This window comes from Melitaea cinxia, chromosome 7 (assembly GCF_905220565.1).
Source record: "Melitaea cinxia chromosome 7, ilMelCinx1.1, whole genome shotgun sequence".
In the NCBI taxonomy this organism is placed as follows: Eukaryota; Metazoa; Arthropoda; class Insecta; order Lepidoptera; family Nymphalidae; genus Melitaea; species Melitaea cinxia.
This window is the reverse complement of record NC_059400.1, coordinates 18,250,910-18,267,822: the sequence shown is the minus strand read 5'-3', so window position 1 is coordinate 18,267,822 and position 16,913 is coordinate 18,250,910.

The following is a 16,913-nucleotide window of genomic DNA, read 5'->3' as shown; positions in this document are numbered from 1 at the left end:
AATCTGTTCCTTGTCATGTGGTCTCATTTGAATCATAACGAGAGCTGACGAGTGGTTGTTACCGCTAATAGTGCGTATTTAATTGATTTCAACTGTCACGTTCTCGTTTGATTAATTGTCGATGTTAATTGAAGTGGTTTTAAGGTTTTTATATTACGTTTAGTCGTTAGATGTTAACTTTTGTCTAGTCGTACCGTTATAGTGCACTAAAGTGTATGAAGTTAAAATAAGATTAAGAAAAGTGTAGTTACTTTGAAATGCAAAGTTGGCAGTCATTTCACGGTCCGCTGCGGTCTCACTCCAGAACTTATCACATAAATAATTTTAAATGATTAAAATTAACAAAATTTTAAGTCGAATATAATGTACTTTAATGTAATTAAATTTAGAAGGACGTAAATTTTTACATTTAATTTTAATATGTTTATACTAAAAAGAAATTAATAGATGAAGCTTATTTATTATTCGGTGCATGATTATATAAATGATAAAGATGTGTGGGTTTAGTGACGCTGTATTTTATGTAAGATATTACTAATATCGCTCCAGCCTGTAATATCCCACTACTGGGCATAAGCTTCTTTCCCCATGTAGGAGAAGGATCAGAGTTTAATCCACCACGCTGCTCCAATGCGGTTGGCGGATATATTCCCTACTATGAGTAACGATCGCTATCAGGCGTAGATGATAACAACCGGGACCGACGGCTTAACGTGCTCTCCGAAGCACGGTGGTATTACTAATTTAGTATTAAAATAATTCGAGATTTAGTATTTTTTTAAAATACTAAATCTCGGAGTTTCTCGCCGATTCTCCTCTGCAGAACCTATACTTCGAATCGCTGGCAGCATTACTTATAACGATAATTAAAATGTTAATCTGTAAGATGACGATTGAAAGGTGATTTTAATGCGTATTTGAATAAAATTCAGTTCGTTTCATGTTTTAAGCCATGCAAGAGTTATTGAACAAACTTCTCCGTTAGTAGTCAAGTATAAAGTTGTAGGATAGCGTCCCGGCGGGACGAGCGGGACGCGGGACGCGAAACGAGGACTAGTTAGAGGCTCCGAGCTTCGTATGAATATTCATTCACCCTCACTTCGCGGGACTTATGATTTTTAAATTGGGAGATCAAAGGAACAAGGGTCGACTCTAGAGCGAAAAGTTCTGTGTATTTTATGTGAATGTAGGTTAAAGATAAGTCGGTATAATTTCGTCCTCGCCTCTTCAGATAAATGTGTCACGAGACAGCTATCATCATTTAGGGCGGGAATTAGAATTATTCAAATCTAGTTGTTTGGCAATTTATGGTGGGATCTAGAAATAATATCGATATATAAATAGATTTAACAGTTTAGTGTTATAATTGAAGATCATGCAAAGAAATAAAAGCTAGTCGGGCATAATTTATTTTTTGCATGTGATAAATAAATGCTGGTCGCATATATAACAGCATGTTTTAATTGTGGGCGTTTGCACAATAACAATATTCAGCTTCAAGAAATATATTAGCTACCTACATAAATAAGTGATTCGAGGTTTTTTCAATGTTAGTTACTTTTACTTTGTGTTAAGGAACGTCTCACATCTTGCGTTGCAACTCTTGGTTCACATCGTGTGGTCCGCACTTTAATTTATCGGTCATCGGTGTGAAGTGTTTATAAACTGTGAGTGCAATAGACAATCAGTGATGTGACAGAACGTTAGGTATATAAGACAATGATTTGACATTTGAACCCTCTCTCTCCCATACTTCTTCTCGTCGTACGAAGTGTTTGCATAATAATGTAATTTTGTAATACAGCAATCTATTCTCTTCAATCTTTCATTTTCTCCATTTCAACAAACAACAATGCAATAAATACAAGCAACAAAACAATACAACGAAACATTTGGCGCCCGAACAAAAGACTTCAAAACAAACAATCCAAGATCATCGGAAATTCGGAACACATGGCCGACGTCTTCTGCCGAGCAGTGATGCACCTCGCAGCATGATAAGATAAGTGCCCTATATTCATCCAAACCCATGATTCCCAATCCTAATCAATCCTATTTTTAATAATCATGATTACCAATCCTAAATCCTAATCCATCCTAATCTCTTAAATTTATATTTCCATTTCTACTATTTCCATTTATATTTCAAAATTAGCATTCCGCTATTGCAAATTTACAATGATTTTTGGTTAATTTCTTAATTGCCGTACTACAATAAACAAACATGTGTTCTTATATTCAATTTTCTTGTTCGAATTTCTTCATTTAATACAAATTTACAATAATATTTTTCAACTTAACCTCTAAATTTCTTTCATCAATGCATTAAAATTAATATTTCACAATAACTTCTTATTCCAAATTTCTTTCATTAAGACATTAAATTTAATATTTTATAACAGTAGGTTTTAATTTACTTGCATATTATTTTCCAAATTTACTTTAAATTAAATTTAATGTTTTATATTACTAGTTTAACCGCTTCAGATTTTTATTTCTTAACTTCAAGGTGTCACACCTAATACAAATGTTTTTCACACCTAATACAAATGTTTTCCATACATTAATACAAATGTTTATTCAATACTTCATTCAATTTAATTACATTTAACTTTTTCTAAATTCCATTACTTAATACAAATTAAACTTAATATTTTATTATATTAGATTTCGAGTCAACAGCATCAAATTTTTTATACAACTACGATAATACAAATGTTTATTCAATACTTAATTCAATTTAATTACATTTAACTTTTTATAAATTCCCTTACTTGATACAACATTAACTTAACAACATAATTCAATTCATTTCAAAAATTAATTCAATTCATTTCAAATTAATTCAATTCTAAAGGCAATATTAATCCTCAATCCTATTTATTGTGCGATGCTTAGACGATTTGGCCGACTATTTCAGCGTTGCGGTACATGAAGTGCACCAACGTGGTTGGGGCTTCTGCCATCTTGTCTTGCCGCTCCGCGCCGGTCTTCTATGTGTCGTCGATTGAGGAGCTTCAGCTAAGACATTTGCATCATTTCATTTTATTTTCTTTTCTTTTTTGAGGTGTCTTGTAATTAACTTAAATTCAATTGTAGTTTACATTAATCCAGTTCATATTCAAATTCAAATAACTCTAGTATTAATCCAGTTCGTATTCATATACAAATACAAATAACTTTAGTATTATTCATATTCATATACAAATAATATTAGTATTATTCTAGTTCTTACAGTTTTCTATTTTCAATAATTACAAAAAATATTTTCTATCTATATTTTTCACAATGTCCGAACCTTCAGTATCAACTATGAACAAAGAATCCGGGATAAAGGTTTTAATTGTAAAGCGCAGTTCTATAAAAGGACAAATTACTAAATTCAAAAACTATTTAGACAAGATTACAAGGCAATCTCAACTGACGGGTATCGAAGTCGCTGAGCTTTCACTGAAGCTCAGTCGCTTTGAGAATCTGTCCGCTAAATACGATGAGCTGCAAACTCAAATTGAACTGATAAATGCTGACAATTTAGACGTAGAGCTCGATGAGCGTGAACGCATTGAGCAAGATTTCATATTATGTACCGCGATGGCAAAAAATATCATTGAAGAACAAAATGAATTAAAGAATTTAGAACAGGATAAGAGACGTCGTGAGTCCTTATTCCAGGATGCTCAATGTGGTCGCGATCATAATAATGAAAATTGTATAACCTTGCCGCAAATACAAATTGCAAAGTTTGATGGTTCGTTCTTCCGTTGGTTAGAGTTTCGAGATACTTTTAATAATTTAGTTCACAACAATAGCCGCATTTCATTAATTCAAAAGTTTCATTATTTAGTTTCTTATTTGGAAGGCGATGCAGCTCGGGTAATTTCAAACATTGAGGTTTCCGCAGCCAACTATAATAGCGCTTATCAATTACTTTATGAACGTTACAATAACAAAAGATTACTTGTAAATTATCATATTAAATCATTATTCAATATTGAAAAAATAAACCGCGAATCGGACACTTCATTACGCTCTTTAGTCGATCATGTTTCAAAAAATTTACGTGCTTTAGCTAACCTAGGTCAACCTACTGATCACTGGGACACGTTAATTATACATTTGGTTTCATCTAAACTCGATACGCAAACACTTGTTAAATGGGAAGAGCAACGCAATAGTTTAGGTGAAATTCCAAGTTTAACTGAATTCAATAAATTTTTGATTGATAGGGCTTATATTCTTGAATGTACGCGTCACAACAAGAATGATCAAGGTTCTAGTTTTCATAATAACATTTCAATAAATAATAATAGTAAAATGCAACATTCAAGGCCTGTCAATTATCATTATAATCATCATATTAAGCGTGATCGACCGATTTCAAATTCATTTATTACTGCTAATCAAAACGACAATAGCACTTTGTCTAGGTGTGTTGTCTGCAATCAAAATCATAGGATTTATGATTGCCAAATATTCATATCTAAATCCAGAGAGGATAAATTAAACGATATTTCCAAGTACAAATTATGTATTAATTGTTTAAGGCAGGGTCACTCTTTAGTCGAATGTCGATTAGGGCCATGCAAGATATGCAAGAAACAACATAATACTTTATTACATCCAGTTGACACGCCAAAGGTCAACAGTGCCTCTAGTGAGGTCTCTGAAACTATAGCAAATTTTTCAAACAAAAATTCAAATAAAGTTTTATTGACTACTGCCCAAGTATACATTTTGAATCCAATCACTAAAGAGCCTCTTAAGGTACGGGCCTTGTTGGATTCAGGCAGTCAGTCATCCTTCATTACAAAATCTCTTCAACAGAAGCTTGCAATTCATTCAAATCCAATTTCTACTAATGTTATTGGTATCGGTCACTCAGATAAACAAACAAAAGAAAGCTGTGTGATCCAATTAAAATCCATTTACAATAATTATAAGACTAAATTAAATTGTCTTGTGCTTGATAGGCTGATTGGGAGTCTGCCTAAGGCACCTATAAATATACAACAATTGAACATACCATCGCACTTGCATTTAGCTGACCCCGATTTCAATCAGCCAGCTCCTATTGATATACTAATAGGAGCCGATCTTTTCTGGCAACTCTTAAAGAATGAACGTATTTCTTTAGGTGCAAACAAGCCTACATTACAATATTCCAGTTTCGGTTGGTTGATTGGTGGTCCTATTTCATATCAAGCTAAACAAGTAATTTGCAATCATTCAGTTATCAATGATAACCTCCCAAAGAAAAACAAAATTAACAATTTAATAACAAAATTTAGGAAGCTAGAAGAGCTTCACCAAAAAACAATTCTAAGCGAAAAGGAATTAGCCTGTGAGAACCACTTTCGGTCTCACACTTCACGGCTTCCTTCTGGCAGGTCTAGTGTCAGACTTCCATTACGCAATTCACCTGATTGTCTAGGTGAAACATATAACTTAGCAAAGAGGCGATTATTCAATTTAGAAAAACGTTTTAAAAAATATACTTCAATAAAATCTCAATATATACATTTCATGAGAGAATATCAAAATTTAGGCCATCCATCGGAATCTACAGTTACTTTATCAGATCCTTCTTATTTTTGTCATCATGCTGTCTTTAAAACATTCAACTAATCTATTAAGCTTAGAGTCGTATTTGATAGTTCCGCTTTCTCTTCTTCTGGTTTTTCACTCAATGTTTTGCTAATGGTTGGATAACACAACATTCAGGATTCTCTTTTCTCCATATTAATTCCAGTTAGTTACGGTTGATTTATGGAGAAAAGATGAGTCCCTACCAATCAAAGCAATGCCACTAAATACTGTCACTTGCTGTACCGCAAGTGCTAGCTATTTAAGTACGCTATGTCTAGGGCAGATAGGAGATGAATGCGACGATAGTTTTATCAAAATTATTATACAAAAGGATTTTATGTAGATGACCTATCTAAAGATGCCTTCATCATGATTTTTGCATAGATTTGTTTCGCGCCGCGGTAGGCCAGCGGACATCTATTCCAATAGCAAACGCAATTTTGTAGGAGCGGCAAGAGAGCTCAGTAAATTCACCGATACACAAAACATCGCGCTAACTGAATTTACAGCTCAGCAAAACATCAAATTTAACTTCACTCCATCTTACTCTCCTCACTTCGGCGGCATATGGGAGGCCGGTGTGACCGGCACAATATCATATCAACAATACATCACACAAACAAACATATATATAATATATCAAACGAGTCATGAGAATTTTCATTTAACTTTTGAAGAAATTCTAACTTTGTTTGCACAAGTGGAGGCTATTTTGAATAGTCGTCCCTTGTGCCCATTATCCACTTCCCCTGACGATTTCCTTTTCCTTTCCCCAGGGCACTTCTTGATCGGAAGACCACTAAATGCTCTGCCGGCTCGCGCCTTGGAGAATGAAAAGGAACCGCAATTGAAACGCTACGCACGACTCAAGCAAATCAAACAACAAAATGAAGACAAGCAAGACAAGGCTAAACGTTGGAGACCTGCCACCTTTATATTGGAGTACTGGATGCCAGTAGCCAGACTATATCCGGGGCCAGACGGGAGCTCTCGCGTTCGGCCCACTACAGGCTGTTATCGCCGCCCTCTGGTTCGCCTCTCCCCCTTGCTCGACAATGAACACACAAAGTTGAAGAATATTGATTCTTCAACGGGGGGAGTATGTTAAGGAACGTCTCACATCTTGCGTTGCAACTCTTGGTTCACATCGTGTGGTCCGCACTTTAATTTATCGGTCATCGGTGTGAAGTGTTTATAAACTGTGAGTGCAATAGACAATCAGTGATGTGACAGAACGTTAGGTATATAAGACAATGATTTGACATTTGAACCCTCTCTCTCCCATACTTCTTCTCGTCGTACGAAGTGTTTGCATAATAATGTAATTTTGTAATACAGCAATCTATTCTCTTCAATCTTTCATTTTCTCCATTTCAACAAACAACAATGCAATAAATACAAGCAACAAAACAATACAACGAAACACTTTGTAAAAAATAACTCCATAATAACAGTTACTGAGGTAACTGTTAAGTAACGAATAGTTTCCGTGACGTGTCTCAACTGGCGGGTGTTTCTCCGTCGCCGGACGGTGATCATCAATCAATTAGCTCCAATCAACAAACTTTGTACGCTGTACTCGCGTTAATTGACGTCTCTGTTATAAATAACATAGTATGCAGTTATAATCGTTTGGTTCTTCTATACAAAACCTAAATCAAATAATCTACAAAGGCCTTTTACACTAGTTGTGAATAACGCTATTTGACGAATGATGATATCTAACAGTTTTTTTGAAGTTATACTTTTTTTGCGCTTAAGGGAAAAATTGTGAGAGTATTTTTTACGACGAGCGCGCACGAAATCAAGAAAAAAACTGACGGCCTGAAATTAGCTAGTCAACGAAGAAGAAGTTAGCAACGTGAAGTTAGCTAGCCGATGAAGTATAACTTCTTACGTGCGTACATAAGTACACACACTTTTTATATATAACTAGGTCGGCAAACAAGCGTACGCCTCACCTGATGGTAAGCGATTACCATCAGGTGAGGCGTTGCCGACCCTATCCCTAACTCCCCTTAGGAGCTCTGGTCACCTTACTCACCAACAGGAACACAACACTGCGTGAAAACAGTGTTATTTAGCTGTGATCTTCTGTAAGGTCGAGCTACTACCCCAGTTGGGCTGCTCCATATTTTGAGCAGGAAATTTCGTGCTGTATCCTACCTACCTCAGTTCAACATGTTTCTTATGATGATGAAGAAAAGTACTTTGCATACATATAAGTAACATAGTTCTTTACTTACTTACATTTCGGTTGTCAGCTTCAGTTACTTGTCTTCAGAACCAGTAACGAACTGATGGTAATAAGCAATGACGGCATCGCCGGTATCAAGGCAGTAAGTCTGGTTACGCAAACTGAGGTCGTTATCCTTAAACAGAAAAAAAAATAACAAAAATTTTACATCTTAATTATTTTCTCATAAAGTATATTGTTTTGTAATAATATATTAGCTACCGTAATATGTATTGTTATCACTGTACATACTGGATGTATGTATGCGTTAATATACACACTCAAGTATGAACGTGTTTAAACATAAATTATCATTCCTTGTGTAAATGTCAGTCAATATTCTTGTGACAGTGACGTTAAACACTCTTGATACTTACTCTCCAGGGGTTATGGTATCCGCTTCCCATCAGGCGGGGGACCGTACGTTTATTTTCTACCCGAGTGATTCAAAAATATTTTGTACTCCAAAAACTATATAAAAGGCATACAATTCATATAATACGACGTATACTCTCAGTAACTTATCGGGAGACCCTTTATAAGTTAAATTCATAAGACGCGTCTCGTTGTTTAGAAAGGACCCCGATGTCTATCACATACTTTTATATTATCGCAATTTTCGTCGTCGTTTAGTAAGTTCAACGAACTCATTATATGTGGGCTTCTTTCAAAAAGATCGAAATTATATCTCAAAACGTGTACGTGAATACTTTCCGGTGCTTTTGACGTAGGAGTAAAGTGGACTTTTTCGCTTTAGAACTATAAACGATTCACACTCAACAGACTTGAAATTCCTCCCCACTCCACTAACTTCTATACTAAATCATTTACTGTCCAAGCTGCTCGGCTTTGGAACTCCCTACCTTTGCCCATCAGACGCGTTGAATCCCTTCCAATTTTCAAGAAGTCAGTGAAACACTATTTCCTTCAATTTTAATCCTTCTATTTAGTCGCATATTATCTCCTGTCCTCACTTTGAATCTTATCACAATAATTCATTAACTTTATATACGTCTATGTATGTCTATTACAACTTTGCATTTATATATGCCATGTACGTACATATACTTTATTTTAATTTTTTAATATTTGTTTTTACATTATTTATTTGTCTAAATATATTGTATATGTTTAGGTAAATCTGTACACCTAAACTGTCTACTTAAATACCATTTCCTTTACCCAAAAGTTGCCTGGAAGAGATCGCTCATTAGCGATAAGGCCGCCTTTTGTACTTATTATTATTATTATTACTTTGTATGATACCATACGTCGAGGGTTTGGTAACAGATAATTTGAACGTAAACGACCAGGCTTATAATATACCAAAACCAATACCTGTTCAAAATCTCGAGCAGCCTGACTGGAGAAGTACCTTGACCTTACAGAAGATCACAGCTAAATATTACTGCTCTACAAGGTGTTGTGAGCCAAGGTAGCTAAAGCTTCTGGGGCGGATCGGGAGTACGATTGGCAACTAGCTTGCGATGCTTCTGGTGTTGCAGGCGTTTATACGCTACGGTAATCGCTTACCATCAGGTGAGCTGTACACCTGTTTGCCTAGTTATATAAAAACAATGTCAGTTAATTGTAACACAAATCGTCATAGAATAATAAAATTGTGATAACTAATACGTAATTGATACATAATAACTGTCGTCTCTGTATCTATGTATATCGAGTGTCCCTAAGTCAGTGAGTAGCAGTCGACTGATACATCACAGAAAATTTAAATGTCTTAATCACACCATTAATGTACACTTATATATATGTATCATCATCATTACAGCCTATACAGTCCACTGCTGGACATAGGCCTCCACAAGTTTACGTCAAAAATAACGTGAACTCATGTGTTTTGCCCATAGTCACCACGCTGGGCAGGCGGGTTGGTGACCGCAGTACTGGCTTTGTCGCACCAAAGACGCTGCTGCCCGTCTTCGGCCTGTTTATTTCAAAGCCAGTAGTTGGATGGTTATCCCGCCATCGGTCGGCTTCTTAAGTTCCATATATATGTATATATATATTTATATATGTTCGTGAAAAATTTGAACATTACCATATCTGTACAAATAATGTCCATGCTACATTTTGGTCTCTTACTGTCTTGAAATGTTTATTAAATTGATCAGTATGCTACAAACATATAAATGTTTCGTTTTCAAATTACTTTATTTCAATGTCACAAGCGGTAATCAAGCTCAAGCGATAACTTTGTTGATCTGTCAAAACATTCGCTCGAATGGAAGGAAGTTGAACGTCAGTTGTGTGGACCATCAAAGGATCCATTGTGAGGTCGAGGACGAGGGGGGAGGGGGTGAAGGCATGTAAGAGGTTATTCCTCACCTTCAAGTGAGCCAATTTTAACATAGACAGCCTTGCGTAATTTCTTAGATACGTGTATATAATTTAGACGGTAACTCTACAATGTTACGTTTATCTTACTAGTTCACTTGCTCAGTTTCATCTTCCACGTAAACTTCATATGAAACAATGTTATTTGTATGTTATTCATAAATTTTGTTACAAATCAACATTGTATAAGAATCAAGCTCGACGAGAAATTACAAAAATCTAAGTAACTTGTTAGGAGTGATCTCATTGACATAGTACATAGCAGGAAATATACTCTCAATTTTTATCTAATACTCTCAAATAGTGTTGTATTCCTGTGGAGAGGAAGGCTCCTGTATAGTCACACAGATAGCGTTGGCAACGGGTTTGCAACGTGGTGTTGCAAGCGTACGTTACGGTAATATCCTCTCATCAGGTGGATCGTATACTTGCTTACCACCTTTGAATTATAAAAAAAAATCTCTTCCTAATATAGTGATTTTAATCAGTTAAGACTAACCGCGACGTTGAGTGAAAATCTTCATGACTGTATTAAATTGCAGCGCTAATTGTTGATAAGATAGACTGTCTATGAGGATGCACAGATTGGCGGCACATTATATTGCACTTTATCGATCGTAGTTACTTTTTAAGCGAATTCATAAAAAGGAGGAGGTTTCTTAATACGACCGTATATTATATTATATTATTTTTTTATGTATATTCGCGGATAACTTCCCTTTTATGAATCGATTTTATGATTCTTTTTTGTTGCAAAGTAGATATCCCAAGTGTAGTACCATGATAAAGAAAGCGGGATCTGATGATGGGATCCCAGAGAAGATAACCTTCGAAAATCATATTGGCGACTAGTGCGATTTTCGTCTACTTACGTTGTATTTGTATATTGTCGATGTAATTGAAGTAAGTTTCTTTTCGTTTGCTAGCAAACACAATTATTATTTATTAAGATATTCCTAGTTATACCTAATTTTGACAACAAATCATTTTTGAGTGAAGTGTCACTACTTTAGTCTTATGAGTGTGGTGTTGGACGCGTTTTTACTTTACATGTAAGCAAAATAAACCTGATCAAGGAGCGACAATTCGCCGCGAGTGTCTTTAGCGATTGTCAGACAAATTGTGACTTGTCTCGTATTCGTCGTATGTGGTTGTCATCCATTACTGCGTCGTAGTAAGCCGTCTTCGAGGTCTCGTAGCTTCTCCGCTCCCCCTTTAAAACTAAATCCGCTGTAATACCCACTTTTTCAGAATATTGGCATTTTATTCTCTAATAGATTAGAGTTATGAATTTAATATTTTAGGGTGGTGGAGTTTTTAAGAACAGAAAATTTTTCTATTGTAATTTTTTGTGATAAGTCTTTAAAATGTTGAAATTGTTATAATAATAATTTAAGGTCAGAAAGGGTATAAACATGAATTTAGAAATGTCGAACTAAAGACAATAAAATCCCATTTGCTGCATAAAAACGAAACTAACATAAGAATCTTTTTGTTGAGTTTTATAATTTGTTTTGTTATTGTTGTATGCTTAATATAAATTAGTGCATTGAAAAAAGCACCCCTAAAATCCTTTTCTATCGTTCCTCACAACATCAGCATACAGATACCGAGCTCTATTGACATTACTCTCTGTGACATTACACGTGTCAGATGTGTTGACGCGTGACTCATCGATTAGCAGTCTTCAATACAAGCCAAATTGGTCGATCTGTGTTATTACACTGCAATGCGGGCTATCATCACGACACTTATTTCAAATAACTTTCGCGTAAATCTGTAACAGGCTAATATCGTTAAAATAATAAAATTTCAGTAAATAAATAAAATTCGGAACGATTCTATTATCTAAAAAAAAAACTACCATAATCCATTATATTCATGAGATAGTGTTACTATTAACCGACTTCACAAAAGGAGGTTCTCGATGCCCTTATATTTTATTTGAAGAAAATTTTATCGCGATCTAACGAGTGCTTTTTGAGTTATCCCCAAAAATACGTGTTTCATTGACTGTTGTACCAACTACGTCGTACTATTTGTCGATGTAATTTAAGTCAGCTTTTTTTCGTTTGTGAGCAAACACAATTATTTTAACTAATCTTAGCATCTTATAACTAAATGTTTATTTTGTACGATTTTATTTTTGTGTTACCCACACATTAGCTAGTCGCTTAGACCGAATATAAAATCATCATATCAAAAATTTCGATCTAGCGGGTACACCATTCCATAACTTAATTGGCACCGACACGGTCAGTCGGAGATGCAGGTTCGATCCCCGCTGGAACGGTCAATTTTTAATATGATATTTAAAAAAAATGTTTATTTGTATAATTACTCCTATCATACATCTGATAATAATTTTTAATTTTTCACAAAAACCACTTCTAGAACAGATGCTTCTGAAGTATAAAAAAAAATGTTTAAATGTTTATTTGTAAAATTTCTCTCATTATACATCTGATAATAATTTTTAATTTTTCACAAAAACCACTTCTAGAACAGATGCTCCTGAAGTATAAAATGGTATTTTAATGTAAATAAGAGGTAAATAAGAGTATTTATCAGACGACACCCGCAAGACAGTCGGGAGCCGCGGGTCGCGCCGCCCGCGACACTGAATTGCACTCAATCTGCTCCGCTCCAAGCTCTTAACATCGCGATACTTATTTAATATATATTGTGTGCTTGGAGACGTCACTTGAAAACCAGCTCACTGCTTTATAAGTTACTGTGTATTAGGAAGTTAACAGCGCCGTATTTAAGATTCGGCGCCCCGACCAAGTTTGTGAAAATAAATACATAATACAAATATATTTATTCAAGTTGGCTTTCAAAGAATTTTCAAATCGTTACATTACGAAGTGTTATTAATTTTAAATTAATTAATTATATTTAATATGAAGCAATCACTGAATCGGAATATACATTCTGCTGAGAACAATCATAAGGAAACTCGACAATTTCTCTTTAAGAACTGTCAGAATTCTTTGATTATGACACAAAACACGATACACGTCATCATCCTGCGTCACAACTGGGTCAGCGGTGTGTTCGAACAGCATTCGATGTTAATATTATTAAGATGCTGTATATAAATATTTCATACTGACCTACATTTTGATCCGATTCTGATATTTTTAACCCATATAGATTAATTGAGTTTCAGAAATGATGATAACTGATTTATACCTAATACTGGTAGAGTTCTGAAGAATTGTTTTGATTGGCTTTAATTAATTACGATATGTTCAAGCGTCAAAAATTTATAAATCATGAGTTTACATATGCAAGTACAAAAGTGTATAAAGTTATCAAAATATAACAAACTGATATACAACGTTTCAGCCTGTAACACCCCGCAGCTAAGCATAGGCTTTTTTACTCCATGTAGGGAAAAGAATTTGAGCTTAATCCACCACGCTGCTCCTTTGCGGGTTGGAGGATATATTCCCTAGATCGAGTGAAGATCGCTGTCAGTTGTATATGATAACAACCAGGAACGACTGTTTTACGTGCTCTCTGTGGCATGGTGGGGAGACCCACTAGGACAGACATTCAAACCGGAATGAAATATTTGTAAAAATACAAATATCATATAATATACATATAATTGTGTGTTGGTTACGGCAGCAAAGAATATAGTCACCCCCTCTTTTCCCGTGAGTGTCGTATGTGGCGACTAAGGGATAACACAGTTCCACTACCACTTTGGAACGTAAAAAGCCGATCGATGGCGGGATAACCATCCAACTGCTGGCTTTGAAATACACAGACTGAAGACGGGCAGCAGCGTCTTCTGTGCGATAAAGCCAGCCTTGCGGTCACCAACCCGCCTGCCCAACGTGGTGACTATGGGTAACACACATGAGTTCCCCCCATTTTGGCGCGAACTTGTGGACGCCTATGTCCAGCAGTGACTGCGATAGGCTGATGTGTGTGTAAATATCAGAATCGAACCCTCAAACCGTCAGCGTTTAGACTCTTTCCCGCACCACTACACCAGAGCGGTTGTTGAAGCTGACATACAATACCACATTCACATGTTTCAACTATCAAGACTGTCCGTTCGCTGAAACAAAAGTTCATCCAAGTTAAGAATCATTCATTTTGTATATCAAGATTTTTTCTAGCAATCGCATCGCAATTGTAATAGATTGTATGAATAGCTGTAATGAATTACTCACAATAACTATGAAGGAAATGTTTCCATCTTAAAGAGAATTTAATGAAAAAAATTACGTTTTAAGCAATTAGTTAGAAAGCATCAACATTAACTATAATAATTTGTACATGGATTGCAAATACTCTAGACTTGCAAGCTTCGATAGTCCCGCTCGGTGTGTGTCAATCAATCAGATAAATGTGATAAAATAATAAGCTTCTGTTTGTCGCTGTGTTGAACATCGAACAACTGTCGAACAAAGAGAATATAATCGCAACGAACTCTGTCAATTACGCACGCATCGCTTTAGTGACATTTGGGAATAAAGCGTGCCACTCACTAGATTTGATCGCTATATTCGATTCGTTTGTATTTGGCAAACGGTATATATTTTGTTATAGACAGTGAATGTTTTGAAGTTATTACAATTATGTATAATGAAACGGTAACATCCTTTGTAACGAGGCAAGTATCAAAGAATCATTAAAGCGTTTGTATTGGAGTCTAGACGTTTGTCGTAGTCTTAACGCTTATGATGTCTGTGATTCTTTGATCTCGACAAAACAAAAAAAAAGTGTGCATGATTTAAAACTTCGTTTGTGGTAGAAGTTTTCGATTTCAAAGACTTCTTAATCTCATCCGTAAATAGATCAAATCGATGAATATAATAATATCGTGTCTAACCCTCACATCATAGGAGTACAGATCGTAACTCTTAACTTTCTTCTAAAGTATTAAAAATAACTTAGCGAAATTTACGGCAGATGTTAATATGAAATAGCTTTACTATCTCTTTATTACATATTGTGGTGATCTATGTTGTAGCGAGTTTTAAACTTATTGGGGCGGGCACAGCAGAAATACCTTAAAAAATTATTATTATTAGGGCGGCAACTCGCTTGCTATACTCCTGGTGCTTGCTTACCATCAGGCAGATATCGCATGCTTGTTTGCCACTTTTATTGTATAAAAAAGAACGTAAATAAAATGTTCTTACAGGATTGCGTATCGCTGTAACATTTGATAGTATTCCCAGTAAGCGGCCGTGTTTGTAGCGTGTGTAATGGCGCGGAGACGTCACGTCGAATGCGCGAACGTGATGTATTTATTACGAGCGTTTAGCGATCTGTCGGGCGGGCTGTTATTTAAATATATAAAAAAACAATTGAAAATTTAACACGGCTGTGTTTCATATATAATAAATGAAAAGAAAAAATTTTATTGTTGCTAATCATTGTTATTATTAAAGACCGTGTAAATATTTAGGGGAACAATTACTTATATTATCGGATTAGGTCTTTCTGAAGTGTTATTTGTAAATTTAATAAAATATTTAAATAAATTTTTTCGACTTTCCTTCTAAATCTAAGGTTAATCAAATTTATTTCCATTTCCGATAGTGCAAGCCGTTACTAAACGGCACCATACATTACCTTAGCGTTAGATACTTAGCGGCAAAAACAGTGAGTAAATCACTTGGAATTTATACGTTCGCGGGAAACTTGCATCTTGTTTACTTTTACTGTTTGATTAATATCTCGCAATAACAATATGCTTCTAAATTATGGTTTTAATTACAGTAAAATGTGTAACATCTCAGGTGTATTTAAGACAATATGTGTCTTAGTTCATTTGCAATTAAACATTTCGAATTTCATTTTCACTCTTGTAGGAATCGTACTGAATTTCGGGATACTCAAAGCATGCGAATATTAATTCAAATTCATTCTATAGTTATGTCGTGATACACGGCCACAAATTCACATAATGATATGGCCGTTGATTATGATTTTTTTTTAATTCTATTTAAAGCAGCCTTTCCCAAAGTGAGCGATAACGCTCCCTTGTGGGCGCTGCAGTACTAAAGGTAAGAAAAAAAAAATGGTGGCGTTGCGTAGAGTCTTTGGGGGTGATTTGTAATTTAATCTATAAGGACTCTTAGACATCGACTGAACTCTCGACTCTCGACAACAACTTGTGAACATCAACTAATATTAATTAAAATATTGCTCAAAATGGGCAATAAATAAAATAATTTATTCTCTAAGTGGGCAGTGGACAAAATAAGTTTGGGAACCCCCGATTTAAAGGCTGTTATGGTTATGATTTTGAAAGTGATTTTATTAGTATATTAAAGAGTTTATTGTAAGTACAATAATATAAATTGTTTAAGAATAACAACGATATATATTTTATTAACATCAGGACAAGCATAGTTATATAAGAGAGATCGTGTATTTGATATGATTCGCCTCCGTTTCAATCCGCTACCAGTGTTCTCGAATGTTCGTCGCGGGACACGTTCACTGAACGACGTTCATACAGTCCGCCATATTTATTGCATCATATTCCAGTTTCTATTTCGTATCTTTAATGTGAAAAATGATTACATTTTCCTCTTTAATTAAAAGATAATTAAAAGATAACGTTGTTTATTAACAGACTTTTAAATCTTATAATTTCGTAATATTTCATTAATAATTGATTGGTATTATCATTTTGAAGCAAACTTCAATAAGTCAATAGTAATGAATACGTTTGCATAGAATTACAGTTGAATTACGTGGA